Source organism: Triticum dicoccoides, chromosome 5B (assembly GCF_002162155.2).
Source record: "Triticum dicoccoides isolate Atlit2015 ecotype Zavitan chromosome 5B, WEW_v2.0, whole genome shotgun sequence".
NCBI lineage: Eukaryota > Viridiplantae > Streptophyta > Magnoliopsida > Poales > Poaceae > Triticum > Triticum dicoccoides.
In genome coordinates, this window is record NC_041389.1 from 254,630,227 (window position 1) to 254,645,483 (window position 15,257).

The 15,257-nt window shown below is 41.4% G+C and overlaps 1 long non-coding RNA gene across 1 annotated transcript in view; it reads left to right on the forward strand.

The window, feature by feature from the left end:
* The window catches only part of LOC119308276, a 2,023-nt gene extending 1,239 nt beyond the window's left edge, over positions 1-784 (forward strand). The window contains exon 3 of the long non-coding RNA XR_005150025.1: positions 230-784. This is a non-coding gene — a long non-coding RNA (uncharacterized LOC119308276). The remainder of the gene's footprint in view (positions 1-229) is intronic.
* Positions 785-15,257: the final 14,473 nt, after the last annotated feature.

Consider the following 15,257-nt stretch of genomic DNA (forward strand, 5'->3'; position numbering starts at 1 on the left):
CCGGCAGTTGCACTGCACCCTGCAAAAAAAAAGAATAGCCACAAGTTCAGAATCAGAAAAATGAGAAGTTCAAGAAGAACAAAGGCACTGCCTTCACTCACGTGCTCACAAACTGCTAGGTTGTAGCTCGTATGTTGTTTGCAACTATCTTCAATTTCTTCAGTAGCTCGTACACATTTAGCCAAAATCTAGTACTTTCAGAATGATAAAGTTGATAGTTGGCGTACAGGGACAACCATGTTGATGGCGATTGAAAAAGGATTCTGAAATTATATTATTGAGACTGAAGACCAAGTTTGATAATGCACGATGTCAGAGGATTCCAGGGCTTTCTCTGAGTTGGTTGATGGCTTCCGAGAAATGCGTTCATATCTTACAAGTTTCAGGGGTTCAAGTTCATCTATATAAGAAGGAATGCCAATTTTGTTGCACATCTGTGTGTGAAAGAGGCGCTGAAACTTGATGTGCTTACTATTTCTTTTCTTGTAACACCTGGCTACATCACGTGGTTTCAATCACAGTTATTTTTAACTGCCATGGCCCGACACCTCCTCCATCTCGATGCCGCCGTCATGACCTAGCCTACATTTGTTGGTTGCTGCTAGCTGCTGTTGTTGCGTCCTGCCTCGCCGTCTAACTGATGTTAGTGCGATGCTGCTGTAGTTCAGCTAGAGTGGGAGAGAGATTTCTTTGAGAGTTTAGCTGCTGCTGCTGTCGTTAATTTTTGTTTTGAACTTGTTGGTTAAAGATAATGATGTTGCTTTCTACAGATGGCCTTCCTGTAGATGTATCATTCTCCATCCGCTTGGAAGCTTCAAGATTCTGAATGATCATAACAAAACAAAATACAATCTTAGTGTGCTTTATCATGTTTCCGGTAAAAGTAATTTTTTGACGTACAAAGGGAAATTCATAGCATATTGAAAACAAACCAAACATGATCTTACTTGTAGAAATAGAGTACGGTGTACTATCTTGCTGAATTGCAACATTTGGAACATCAGTAAATGTGTATTGGTAGCTTTACTCGCCATTTTACCATGCAACTTCAACTTCTCCAGTTTCAGATTTCATTAGCTGCTCCTCACCAGTTTCATTCATCGGACACTTTCTCTTTCTAACTGAATGCTCAACAGTTTATGAGGTTGCCATAAAGGTCTTTTTTTTTACTCTGCTAACTTCTAGTACATCAGAAGAAGAAGTGACCTTTGCTAGCAGAGCAAAAAATGCTAGTTTAAACCTTCACATTGCAAGATGAGTAGTTGTTATAATTGGGCAACAAATGCTAATGCCATCATTACGCAACACATACATATTGTTTCCTCCTCATTAGGTGCCCATAGTTCGTCAGATGTACGGGGAGCATGCAAAGTTTGTGAAAGAAAGTTTTGGAAACACCTTTCAGCAAAAATAAAACACTGAAAAACCTATCAAATATTATGGACCACAACGGCGCGAGGAGGTCGAGCTTCTCTGCCATGACTGTGCTCGTTTTTTTGGTCGAGCTTCCATGCTCTTTAACAAATAAGTTCAAATATAAAAAATCACAAGCGTTCCTCTCCTTGTGTGCTTGGGTTTTGTGTGTGTTCGTGCAAAAAACAGGTGGTTTTATTTTATTTTTGTGTATAAATAAAAAAGTTCAAATATAATAAATAAAAAAGTTTAAGAACATGTAACACGATAGAAAGTTTCGTGTATGAAATTAATATGTACAAAGAAAACTATCATATTTGTCCTTTATGCGACACAATCAATTCCTGGAAGTTTATATTAAAAAAAAAGAAAAAAACCACTTTAAGAAAAAAAACAATTTAAAAATTGAGCACAAACACTACACAAATTTACCGAAAAACAAAATCAAAATTTCCCCATTTAATTTTTTTACTTTTAAATAACAAATTTAAAAATCATTTCTGAAAAAACTAAGAAGGTCAAACAACAATAAGAGAGAAGTACAAGGTTTAAAAACACGAAAACTTAATGATTCTAAAAAACCAGGAAGTTCAAAAATAAAAAATTAACTTTTATAAAAGGATTTTTTCATTTTGCAAAAAATAAAATATACCGAGAAGTTCAAATTAAATTAACAGAGCGGTTCGACATTCATAAAAAGATAAAATATTTCTAACTTCTAAAACAATAAAACACAAATAAACCAAGAAGTTTAGTTTGAAATAACCAAGAAGTTGTACGATGTTTATTACAAAACTAGGGTTTTTTCCGTTATAAATGAATAACACCAAGAAGTCCAAATTAAAAAAACCGAGAAGTTTCATTTAAAAAATATATAATAGTTCAATTACATGCTAAAAAAGAGAGGAAAAAACAATAACATTTTTGCCATTTTTAAAACTACCCTCAAACGGCGACGAATTGGTAACACTTGTCTACATGAAAAAGTTGCTCCTATTCATACGCTTTCCAACGGTATATTATATGCTACATCACGGTGTATAGTTTAAAAGTTTCATGTATACCAATTAAAACACGTTTTTATGTATTGAAAAAATTCTTTTGAACCGTCAAGAGTATGAAAAAATGTTCAACATGGCAAAGTTGCGTGTTTGCAACAGCTTTCCATCAGTATATAATTTGCTCAATTCCGATAAGTGGTTGGGAAGTTACAGGTAAAAAACAACACGTGCAAAATAGAGTGAAGTTTAAAAAGAACTGCTCCAGAAGTGGATGAATATACCTATTTACAATTGGTACAGTTTCCAACAAGATCCACTCCTGTTCTACTTTTTTGTCCATATTCTCAGCTGTAGCAGAGATTCCAAATAAAAAACATGGCCTTTATATATTCATGCATATTCAGACTCGCTCATCTCACTCGTTCCATTCATTCATTAGGAGGGGACATACTTGTATGTCTGAATCTACAGTGCAACAGAAAGTTGCTGCTTTTCTTTGAAACCAACTCAAGAACATCGATCTGAAAGCAGACGACACCTTATGCTACTACCACCGACCGATGCCCGTTGCACAACGCGCCGATGAGCCCCTACACGCATGTTGCCATCTCAAAAAAATGCATTGGATGCTCTGTTTGTCTTGTACTACTGTGCAATTTTTTTGCCTAAACTTTTCTTTGTGAAGGTCAAAATGTTGTGTTCGAGAACTTTGAGTGTGTTATGTATATCTTAGCAAGTTTAAAAAGGAGTTCACAGTTATATTAAACTGGCTGCCAATCCAATGTTGTGTTCACAGCTATATTAAATTCTACCGTTGGAAAAATGTCCAATTTTTTATCGATTTGAAATGACGAAGAAGTTCGATGTTTCTAACGAACTCCAATTTTCACATTTCTCAGAATACACAAATAAGTGGTTGGGGAGTTAAGGGCAAAAACAGCATGTGAAAAACAGAGTGAAATTGAAACATAACTGCTCCGAAGGTTTAACCTCTTCACGCAGTGCATTTTCAGGGACTATTTTTGCAATGAAGGCAGAACACATGATCTAAGAAGTTTAGATTGATAACTGCCAGAACTTCACGTACTACATGGTGTGCATTTTGTATTAACAAAAGAATAAAGAAAAAGCAACGGCTAAAAGTTTTGCTGCTAGAAGTTCAAGTGCTCGGCCCGAGAAAGTTCAGAATTTCTTGTGAGAGAGGTTGAACAAAAATACGTGACAGAAATTCAAGGTGAAAACAGCGGGAAGTTCAACTAATTCACAGAATGCGTTTCAGAAAAAAATAAAAGAATACAAAACTAAAAGCCTAAAAAGTTTGTCGCAAGAAGTTCACGTGTTCCACCCTGCATGGTTCAAAAATTATATTTACGAGACGTCTGTCATTCATTTACATGTTGTTTTAAAAAGCAAAAAACAACGTTGTTTTGACATTTTGGAAACTGCTCTCAAATGGCAACGAATTTGTAACACATGTCTACATGAAAAACTTGTTGCGATTCATAAGCTTTCCACGGGTATATTATGTGCCACATTTTGATGAACGGTTTAAAAGTTTCATGTATACCATTTAAAACATGTTTTGATGTGTCAGGACCCCGACTCAATGCCACACCGATCTAGCATGTAACACCTCATATCACTTTGCGGCCTCATGCACGGTATTCCCACGGGTGTCGCCTTATCAGGCCCGGGACTGTTTGCGCCTTTTGGCACACGTATATGATAGTGTCACTAGCATCCATATGACAAGGAGCCCGGGCTGACATGGCTAGTCGTGAACCCAAAGTGGCACTAACTTACAGGGACATGCATACATGACCCAGCAACGAACGTGTCAGTCATCAGCGAGTGAACCCAGGCTGTAGCAGCTGGGCTAGCAGGACTCCGAAGGATCCGGGCTGTAGCAGGCTAACAGGACTCCGTAGACACCGTGTGAAATTTCCCCGAAGGGACAGACACAGGAACGAAGAAAGACACATGCCGGTTAGCCTAAGTGTTCCGGAGCAATAGCAAGCTACCAAAGCTCAGTGGAAGCAGTAGGAGACATTTCCCGGTAAGAGAGGCTACCAAGGATAAACAACTAGATAGTCAGATCCCACACATACCAAGCATTTCAATAACATACACACAATATGCTCGATATGTGCAAATACAACATGGCATGACAACATGACTCTACAACTCAAGTATTTATTCAATAGGCTCCGAGGAGCGAGATATTACAAACATGGGTCTCATGACCCAACATTCAGAGCATACAAGTCAAAGCACAAGCGAAGCTTAACATGTCTGAGTACAGACATCTACAAATGAAAAAGGCTGAGAAGCCTGACTATCTACCAGATCCTGCCGAGGGCACAAGATCGTAGCTGAGGTAACAAGCTAAACGTCGAAGTCCACGCGGGACTACTAGTGAGACTGAAGTCTCTCTGCAAAAACATAAAATAGGCAAACGTGAGTACAAATGTACCCAACAAGGCTTACATCAGAACTATCTACATATGCATCATTCTCAATAGAGGGGTTGGTGGAGTTTAACTGCAGCAAGCCAACTTTGACTCGGTGGCTATCCTGAACTACGACTGCAAGTAACTCTTTTGAGGTGGCACACACGAGTCCACATATTCACCATATCAATACACCACTATGAATCTGCTCTCGTCTGCCTACGAGAACGCCATCCATAGCACTCACGCTTATCTTGCGTATTTTAGAGTATCCACTTTCACTTGTCTATGAACAGTATAGGCAACCCAGAGGTCCTTTACCGCGGACACGGCTATTCGAATAGATGATGTTAACCCTGCAGGGGTGTACTTCTTCACACACGCTCTCACCACTTACCGCCGTTTACACGACATGTACTCGGCAACCTTCAAGCGGAAGCCCAACGTGTTGGGGAACGTAGTAATTTCAAAAAAATTCCTACGCACACGCAAAAACATGGTGATGACATAGCAACAAGAGGGGAGAGTGTTGTCCACGTACCCTCGTAGACCGTAAGTGGAAGCGTTATGACAACGCGGTTGATGTAGTCGTACGTCTTCACGATCCGACCGATCCAAGTACCGAACGTACGGCACCTCCGAGTTCAGCACACCTTTAGCTCGATGACGATCCCCGGACTCCGATCCAGCAAAGTGTCGGAGATGAGTTCCGTCAGCACGACGGCGTGGTGACGATGATGATGCTCTACCGGCGCAGGGTTTCGCCTAAACTCCGCGACGATATGACCGAGGTGGAATATGGTGGAGGGGGGCACCGCACACGGCTAAGGAACGATCCGTAGATCAACTTGTGTGTCCTGGGGTGCCTCCTGCCCCCGTATATAAAGGAGCAAGGGGGAGGGGGCCGGCCAAGGGGAGGAGGCGCGCCCAAGGGGGAGAATCCTACTCCAAGTAGGATTCCCCCTTCTTTCCTAGTCCAAGTAGGAGAGGGGAAGGAAGGGAAGGAGAAGGAGAAGGAAGGAGAGGGAGGAAAAGGAGGAAAGTGGGCCCGGCCCCCTAGTCCAATTCGGTTTGGGCTAGGGGGGCTGCGCGCCCTGCCTCCTCTCTTCCACCACTTGGCCCATGAGGCCCATTGCTTCTTCCTCATATTCCCGTAACTCCCCGGTACCCCCGAAAATACCCGAATCACTCGGAACCTTTCCAAACTCCGAATATAGTCGTCCAATATATCGATCTTTACATCTCGACTATTTCGAGACTCCTCGTCATGTCCCCGATCTCATCCGGGACTCCGAACTCCTTCGGTACATCAAACTCATAAACTCATAATATAACTGTCATCAAAACCTTAAGCGTGCGGACCCTACGGATTCGAGAACTATGTAGACATGACCTAGAACTATTCTCGGTCAATAACCAATAGCGAGACCTGGATGCCCATATTGGCTCCCACATATTCTACGAAGATCTTTATCGGTTAAACCGCATAACAACATACGTTGTTCCCTTTGTCATCGGTATGTTACTTGCCCGAGATTTGATCGTCGGTATCTCAATACCTAGTTCAATCTCGTTACTGGCAAGTCTCTTTACTCGTTCCTTAATGCATCATCCCGTAACCAACTCATTGGCCACATTGCTTGCAAGGTTTATAGTGATGTGCATTACCGAGAGGGCCCAGAGATACCTCTCCGATAATCGAAGTGACAAAACCTAATCTCGAAATACGCCAACCCAACATGTACCTTTGGAGACACCTGTAGTACTCCTTTATAATCACCCAGTTACGTTGTGACGTTTGGTAGCACCCAAAGTGTCCCTCCGGTAAACGGGAGTTGCATAATCTCATAGTTACAGGAACATGTATAAGTCATGAAGAAAGCAATAGCAACATACTAAACGATCAAGTGCTAGGCTAACGGAATGGGTCATGTCAATCACATCATTCTCCTAATGATGTGATCCCATTAATCAAATGACAACACATGTCTATGGTTAGGAAACATAACCATCTTTAATTAATGAGCTAGTCAAGTAGAGGCATACTAGTGACACTCTGTTTGTCTATGTATTCACACATGTATTATGTTTCCGGTTAATACAATTCTAGCATGAATAATAAACATTTATCATGATATGAGGAAATAAATAATAACTTTATTATTGCCTCTAGGGCATATTTCCTTCAGGCTCCCACTTGCACTAGAGTCAATAATCTAGTTCACATCACCATGTGATTTAACACCAATATACACATCTGTATGTGATTAATATCAATAGTTCACATCGTCATGTGATCAACACCCAAAGGGTTTTACTAGAGTCAATAATCTAGTTCACATCGCTATGTATTAACACCCAAAGAGTACTAAGGTGTGATCATGTTTTGCTCATGAGAGAAGCTTAGTCAACGGGTCTGTCATATTCAGAGCCGTATGTATTTTGCAAATATACTATGTCTACAATGCTCTGCACGGAGCTACTATAGCTAATTGCTCCCACTTTCAATATGTATCCAGATTAAGACTTAGAGTCATCTGGATCGGTGCCAAAACTTGTATCGACGTAACCCTTTACGACGAACCTTTTTGTCGCCTCCATAATCGAGAAATATATCCTTATTCCACTAAGGATAATTTTGACCAATGGCCAGTGATCTACTCCTAGATCACTATTGTACTCCCTTGCCAAACCAGGGCAGAGTATACAATAGGTCTGGTCCATAGCATGGCATACTTTTATAGAACCTATGACTGAAGCATAGGGAATGACTTTCATTCTCTTTCTATTTTCTGCTGTGGTCGGGATTTGAGTCTTACTCAATTTCATACCTTTGCAACACAGGCAAGAACTCTTTCTTTGACTGTTCCATTTTGAACTACTTCAAAATCTTGTCAAGGTATGTACTCATTGCAAATCTTATCAAGCGTCTTGATCTATCTCAATAGATCTTGATGCTCAATATGTAAGTAGCTTTACTGAGGTCTTTCTTTGAAAGAACTCCTTTCAAACACTCCTTTATGCTTTGCAGAATAATTCTACATTATTTCCGATCAACAATATGTCATTCACATATACTTATCAGAAATGTTGTAGTGCTCCCACTCACTTTCTTGTAAATACAGGCTTCACCGTAAGTCTGTAAAAAACTATATGCTTTGATCAACTTATCAAAGCGTATATTCCAATTCTGAGATGCTTATACCAGTCCATAGATGGATCGCTGGAGCATGCACACTTTGTTAGCACCTTTAGGATTGACAAAACCTTCTGGTTGTATCATATACAACTCTTCTTTAATAAACCCATTAAGGAATGTAGTTTTGACATCCATTTGCCAAATTTCATAAAATGTGGCAATTGTAACATGATTCGGATAGACTTTTAAGCATCGATACAAGTGAGAAAATCTCATTGTATTCAACACTGAACTTTGTCAAAAACCTTTTTTGACAAGTCTAGCTTTGTAGATAGTAACACTACTATCAGCGTCCGTCTTCCTCTTGAAGAACCATTTATTTTTTATGGCTTGCCGATCATTGGGCAAGTCCACCAAAGTCCACACTTTGTTCTCATACATGGATCCCACCTCAGATTTCATGGCCTCAAACCATTTTGCGGAATCTGGGCTCATCATCGCTTCCTCATAGTTCGTTGGTTCATCATGGTCTAGTAACATGATTTCCAGAATAGGATTACCGTACCACTCTGGTGCAGATCTTACTCTGGTAGACCTACGAGGTTCAGTAGAAACTTGATCCGAAGTTTCATGATCAATATCATTAGCTTCCTCACTAATTGGTGTAGTTGTCAAAGGAACCGGTTCTTGTGATGTACTACTTTCCAATAAGGGAGCAGGTACAGTTAGCTCATCAAGTTCTACTTTCCTCCCACTCACTTCTTTCGAGAGAAACTCCTTCTCTAGAAAGGATCCGAATTTAGCAATGAAAATCTTGCCCTCAGATATGTGATAGAAGGTGTACCCAACAGTCTCTTTTGGGTATTCTATGAAGACATACTTCTCCGATTTGGGTTCGAGCTTATCAGGTTGAAAACCTTTTTCATATAAGCATGGCAACTCCAAACTTTAAGAAATGATAGCTTAGGTTTACTGCTAAACCATAGTTCATACGGTGTCGTCTCAACGGATTTAGATGGTGCCCTTTTAAAGTGAATGCAGCTGTCTATAATGCATAACCCCAAAACAATAGTGGTAAATCAGTAAGAGACATCATGGATCGCACCATATCCAATAAAGTGCGGTTACGACGTTCGGACACACCATAACGTTGTGGTGTTCCAGGTGGCGTGAGCTGTGAAACTATTCCACATTATTTTAATTGAAGACCAAACTCGTAACTCAAATATTCGTCTCCGCGATCAGATCGCAGAAACTTTATTTTCTTGTTACGATGATTTTTCCACTTCACTCTAAAATTCTTTGAACCTTTCAACTATTTCAGACTTATGTTTCATCAAGTAGATATACCCATATCTGCTCAAATCATCTTGTGAAGGTCAGAAAATAACGATACTTGCCACGAGCATCAACACTCATTGGATCGCATACATCGGTATGTATTATTTCCAATAAGTCAGTAGCTTGTTCCATTGTTCCGGAGAACGGAGTTTTAGTCATCTTGCCCAAAAGTCATGGTTCGCAAGCATCAAATGATTCATAACCAAGTGATTCCGAAAATCCATCTTTATGGAGTTTCTTCATGCGCTTTACACCGATATGACCCAAACGGCAGTGCCACAAATAAATTGCACTATCATTATTAACTTTGCATCTTTTGGCATCAATATTATGAATATGTGTATCACTACGACCGAGATCCAACAAAGTATTTTCATTGGGTGTATAACCATCGAAGGTCTTATTCATGTAAACAGAATAACAATTATTCTTTAACTTCAAATGAATAACCATATCGCAATAAACATGATCAAATCATATTCATGCTCAACGCAAACGCTAAATAACATTTATTTAGGTTTAACACCAATCTCGAAAATATAGGGAGTGTGTGATGATGATCATATCAATCTTGGAACTATTTCCAACACTCATCGTCACTTCCCCTCAACTAGTCTCTGTTTATTATGTAACTCCTGTTTTGAGTTACTAATCTTAGCAACCGAACAAGTATCAAATACTCAGGGGCTACTATAAACACTAGTAAGGCACACATCAAACACCTGCATATCAAATATACTCTTGTTCACTTTGCCATCCTTCTTATCCACTAAATATTTAGGGCATTTCCGCTTCCAGTGACCATTTCCTTTGCAGTGTAAGCACTCAGTTTCAGGCTTTGGTCCAGCTTTGGTCTTCTTCATGGGAGTGACAACTTGTTTGCCATTCTACTTGAAGTTTCCCTTTCTTTCCCTTTGCCCTTTTTCTTGAAACTAGTGGTCTTGTCAATCATCAACACTTGATGCTCTTTCTTGATTTCTACCTTCGTTGATTTCAACGTCACGAAGAGCTTGGGAATCGTTTTCGTCATCCCTTGCATACTATAGTTCATCACGAAGTTCTAGTAACTTAGTGATGGTGACTAGAGAATTCTGTCAATCACTATCTTATCTGGAAGATTAACTCTCACTTGATTCAAGCGATTGAAGTACCCAGACAATCTGAGCACATGCTCACTAGTTGAGCGATTCTCCTCCATCTTTTAGCTATAGAACTTGTTGGAGACTTCATATCTCTCAACTCGGGTATTTGCTTGAAATATTAACTTCAATTCCTGGAACATCTCATATGGTCCATGACGTTCAAAACATCTTTGAAGTTTCGATTCTAAGCCGTTAAGCATGGTGCACTAAACTATCAAGTAGTCATCATTTTGAGCTAGCCAAACGTTCATAACGTTTGCATCTGCTCCTGCAATAGGTTTTTCACCTAGCAGTGCATCAAGGACATAATTCTTCTATGCAGCAATGAGGATAAACCTCAAATCACGGATCCAATACGCATCATTGCTACTAACATCTTTCAACACCGTTTTCTCTAGGAACATATCAAAATAAACATATGAAAGCAACAACGCGAGCTATTGATGTATAACATAATTTGCAAAATACTACCAGGACTAAGTTCATGATAAATTAAAGTTCAATTAATCATATTACTTAAGAACTCCCACTTAGATAGACATCCCTCTAATCCTCTAAGTGATTACGTGATCCATATCAACTACACCATGTCCGATCGTCACGTGAGATGGAGTAGTTTCAACGGTGAACATCAATATGTTGATCATATCTACTATATGATTCATGCTCGACCTTTCGGTCTCCGTGTTCCGAGGCCATATCTATTATATGCTAGGCTCGTCAAGTTTAACCTGAGTATTCCGCGTGTGCAACTGTTTTGCACCCGTTGTATTTGAACATAGAGCCTATCACACCCGATCATCACGTGGTGTCTCAGCACGAAGAACTTTCGCAACGGTGCATACTCAGGGAGAACACTTCTTGATAATTATAGTGAGAGATCATCTTAAAATGCTACCGTCAATCAAAGCAAGATAAGATGCATAAAGGATAAACATCACATGCAATCAATATAAGTGATATGATATGGCCATCATCATCTTGTGCTTGTGATCTCCATCTCCGAAGCCCCGTCGTGATCACCATCGTCACCGGTGCGACACCTTGATCTCCATCGTAGCATCGTTGTCGTTACGCCATCTATTGCTTCTACGACTATCGCTACCGCTTAGTGATAAAGTAAAGCAATTACAGGGCGTTTGCATTTCATACAATAAAGCGACAACCATATGGCTCCTGCCAGTTGCCGATAACTTCGGTTACAAAATATGATCATCTCATACAATAAAATATAGCATCATGTCTTGACCATATCACATCACAACATGCCCTGCAAAAACAAGTTAGACGTCCTCTACTTTGTTGTTGCAAATTTTACGTGGCTGCTATGGGCTTAGCAAGAACCGTTCTTACCTACGCATCAAAACCACAACGATAGTTCGTCAAGTTAGTGCTGTTTTAACCTTCGCAAGGACCGGGCGTAGCCACACTCGGTTCAACTAAAGTTGGAGAAACAGACACCCGCTAGTCACCTGTGTGCAAAGCACGGCGGTAAAACCAGTCTCGCGTACGCGTACGCGTAATGTCGGTCCAGGCCGCTTCATCCAACAATACCGCTGAATCAAAGTATGACATGCTGGTAAGCAGTATGACTTGTATCGCCCACAACTCACTTTTGTTCTACTCATGCATATAACATCAACGCATAAAACCTAGGCTCGGATGCCACTATTGGGGAACGTAGTAATTTCAAAAAATTTCCTACGCACACGCAAGATCATGGTGATGACATAGCAACGAGAGGGGAGAGTGTTGTCCACGTACCCTCGTAGACCGTAAGCGGAAGCGTTATGACAACGCGGTTGATGTAGTCGTATGTCTTCACGATCCGACCGATCCAAGTACCGAAGTACGGCACCTCCGTGTTCAGCACACGTTCAGCTTGATGACGATCCCCGGACTCCGATCCAGCAAAGTGTCGGGGATGAGTTCCGTTAGCACGACGGCGTGGTGACAATGATGATGCTCTACCGGCGCAGGGCTTCGCCTAAACTCCGCTACGATATGACCGAGGTGGAATATGGTGGAGGGGGGCACCGCACACGGCTAAGGAACGATCCGTAGATCAACTTGTGTGTCCTGGGGTGCCCCCCTGCCCCCGTATATAAAGGAGCAAGGGGGAGGGGGCCGGCCAAGGGGAGGAGGCGCGCCCAAGGGGGAGAATCCTACTCCAAGTAGGATTCCCCCTTCTTTCCTAGTCCAAGTAGGAGAGGGGAAGGAAGGGAAGGAGAAGGAGAAGGAAGGAGAGGGAGGAAAAGGAGGAAAGGGGGGCCGGCCCCCTAGTCCAATTCGGTTTGGGCTAGGGGGGCCGCGCGCCCTGCCTTCTCTCTTCCACCACTTGGCCCATGAGGCCCATTGCTTCTTCCTCGTATTCCCGTAACTCCTCGGTACCCCCAAAAATACCCGAATCACTCAGAACCTTTCCGAACTCCGAATATAGTCGTCCAATATATCGATCTTTACATCTCGACCATTTCGAGACTCCTCGTCATGTCCCCGATCTCATCCGGGACTCCGAACTCCTTCGGTACATCAAAACTCATAAACTCATAATATAACTGTCATCGAAACCTTAAGCGTGCGGATCCTACGGGTTCGAGAACTATGTAGACATGACCTAGAACTATTCTCCGTCAATAACCAATAGCGGGACCTGGATGCCCATATTGGCTCCCACATATTCTACGAAGATCTTTATCGGTCAAACCGCATAACAACATACGTTGTTCCCTTTGTCATCGGTATGTTACTTGCCCGAGATTCGATCGTCGGTATCTCAATACCTAGTTCAATCTCGTTACTGGCAAGTCTCTTTACTCGTTCCTTAATGCATCATCCCGTAACCAACTCATTGGCCACATTGCTTGCAAGGGTTATAGTGATGTGCATTACCGAGAGGGCCCAGAGATACCTCTCCGACAATCGAAGTGACAAAACCTAATCTCGAAATACGCCAACCCAACATGTACCTTTGGAGACACCTGTAGTACTCCTTTATAATCACCCAGTTACATTGTGACGTTTGGTAGCACCCAAAGTGTCCCTCCGATAAACGGGAGTTGCATAATCTCATAGTTATAGGAACATGTATAAGTCATGAAGAAAGCAATAGCAACATACTAAACGATCAAGTGCTAGGCTAACGGAATGGGTCATGTCAATCACATCATTCTCCTAGTGATGTGATCCCATTAATCAAATGACAACACATGTCTATGGTTAGGAAACATAACCATCTTTAATTAATGAGCTAGTCAAGTAGAGGCATACTAGTGACACTCTGTTTGTCTTTGTATTCACACATGTATTATGTTTCCGGTTAATACAATTCTAGCATGAATAATAAACATTTATCATGATATGAGGAAATAAATAATAACTTTATTATTGCCTCTAGGGCATATTTCCTTCACAACGAGGGTGTCGGCCACGACCTACCTAAACACTCAAGTCTCTAGTCCAGGTTTATCGCCTATTCAGGTTCCATCCGCAGGGTGTCCGGCCGAGGTTTCCACGTACGACCCCGAACAATGTGTGCAGGGTTCCCGAGATACCAAACGGGCATCCGGTACACTGTGCCACGTGCCTACCGCATCACAGCCCACCCCTCGGATCAGCGCTGCCCACGACCTCCAGCCTACTACAAACACCAGAAACTACTTGCAATTCCTGGACAGAGGACAAGGGTGATTAAGAAGCCGAGAGGGTCCTTTGGTTTCGGGCCCAATGCATGGTAGTAACTGTTTCATGGATCACAAACACAGAACTCAGTTCCTGAGGACGGCTTCAATGAGACAATCCACCATGTACTCCTACATGGCCTCTCACCGCTACCTTTACCAAATCGTGTTCACACACTTAGCTCACACACAGTAGGACAAGTTCATCACTGTTCCAATTCATCCCCGATGAATCAGAGCTAACACAACTCTAAGCATAGCAGGCATAACAAACAAGCATGAATGAGTAGGCACATCAGGGCTCAAACAACTCCTACTCATGCTAGTGGGTTTCATCTATTTACTGTGGCAATGACAGGTCATGCAGAGGATAAGGGGGTTCAACTACCGCAGCAAGTAACAGATGAATCATTGTTGTCCTAATGCAGTAAAAGAGAGCAGGAGCGAAAGAGTGGGATTGTCACGGAATGAACAAGGGGTTTTTTCTTGCCTGGCACTTCTGAAGATAGTATAATTCTTCATCGGTGTCATCGAACTCATCGCCGGAACCACGTCTATCGGGAGGGGACAAACACCGGCAACAGAAAGAAATACAATCAATGCAATGCACAATACGATGCATGATCATGACATGTCAATATGCTGTGTGTTGGGCTAATGCAACTAAAACCAGAGTGGTTTGAGCTTATTTAATCAAAGATTCAAATACAAGCCTAAACTATGAACTCATATAAGTGCATTACCATGTTTCATCTAAACAGCAAGGTTAGGTTGCTCTAACATGCATGAAATAGTACAGATGGAAAGATTGGATTTTCTGATAATTTTTAATATATAACTTATTTCATTCTAAACTACGGTTGAATTTCTATGATTTTTTAGAAGTTAGCACTATTTTCTGGAATTTCCTAGATAAACTTAAATACAGAAAATGCTTTACTGCGTCAGCATGACATAGGTGTGACGTCAGCAAGTCAACTGGGTCGGCCAGGTCAAACCTGACGGCTGGGACCCACACGTCAGTGAAACAACTAATTAACAGGGTTAAGTTAATACTAACTAAAATGTCAGTGGGGCCTGGGCCCGCATGT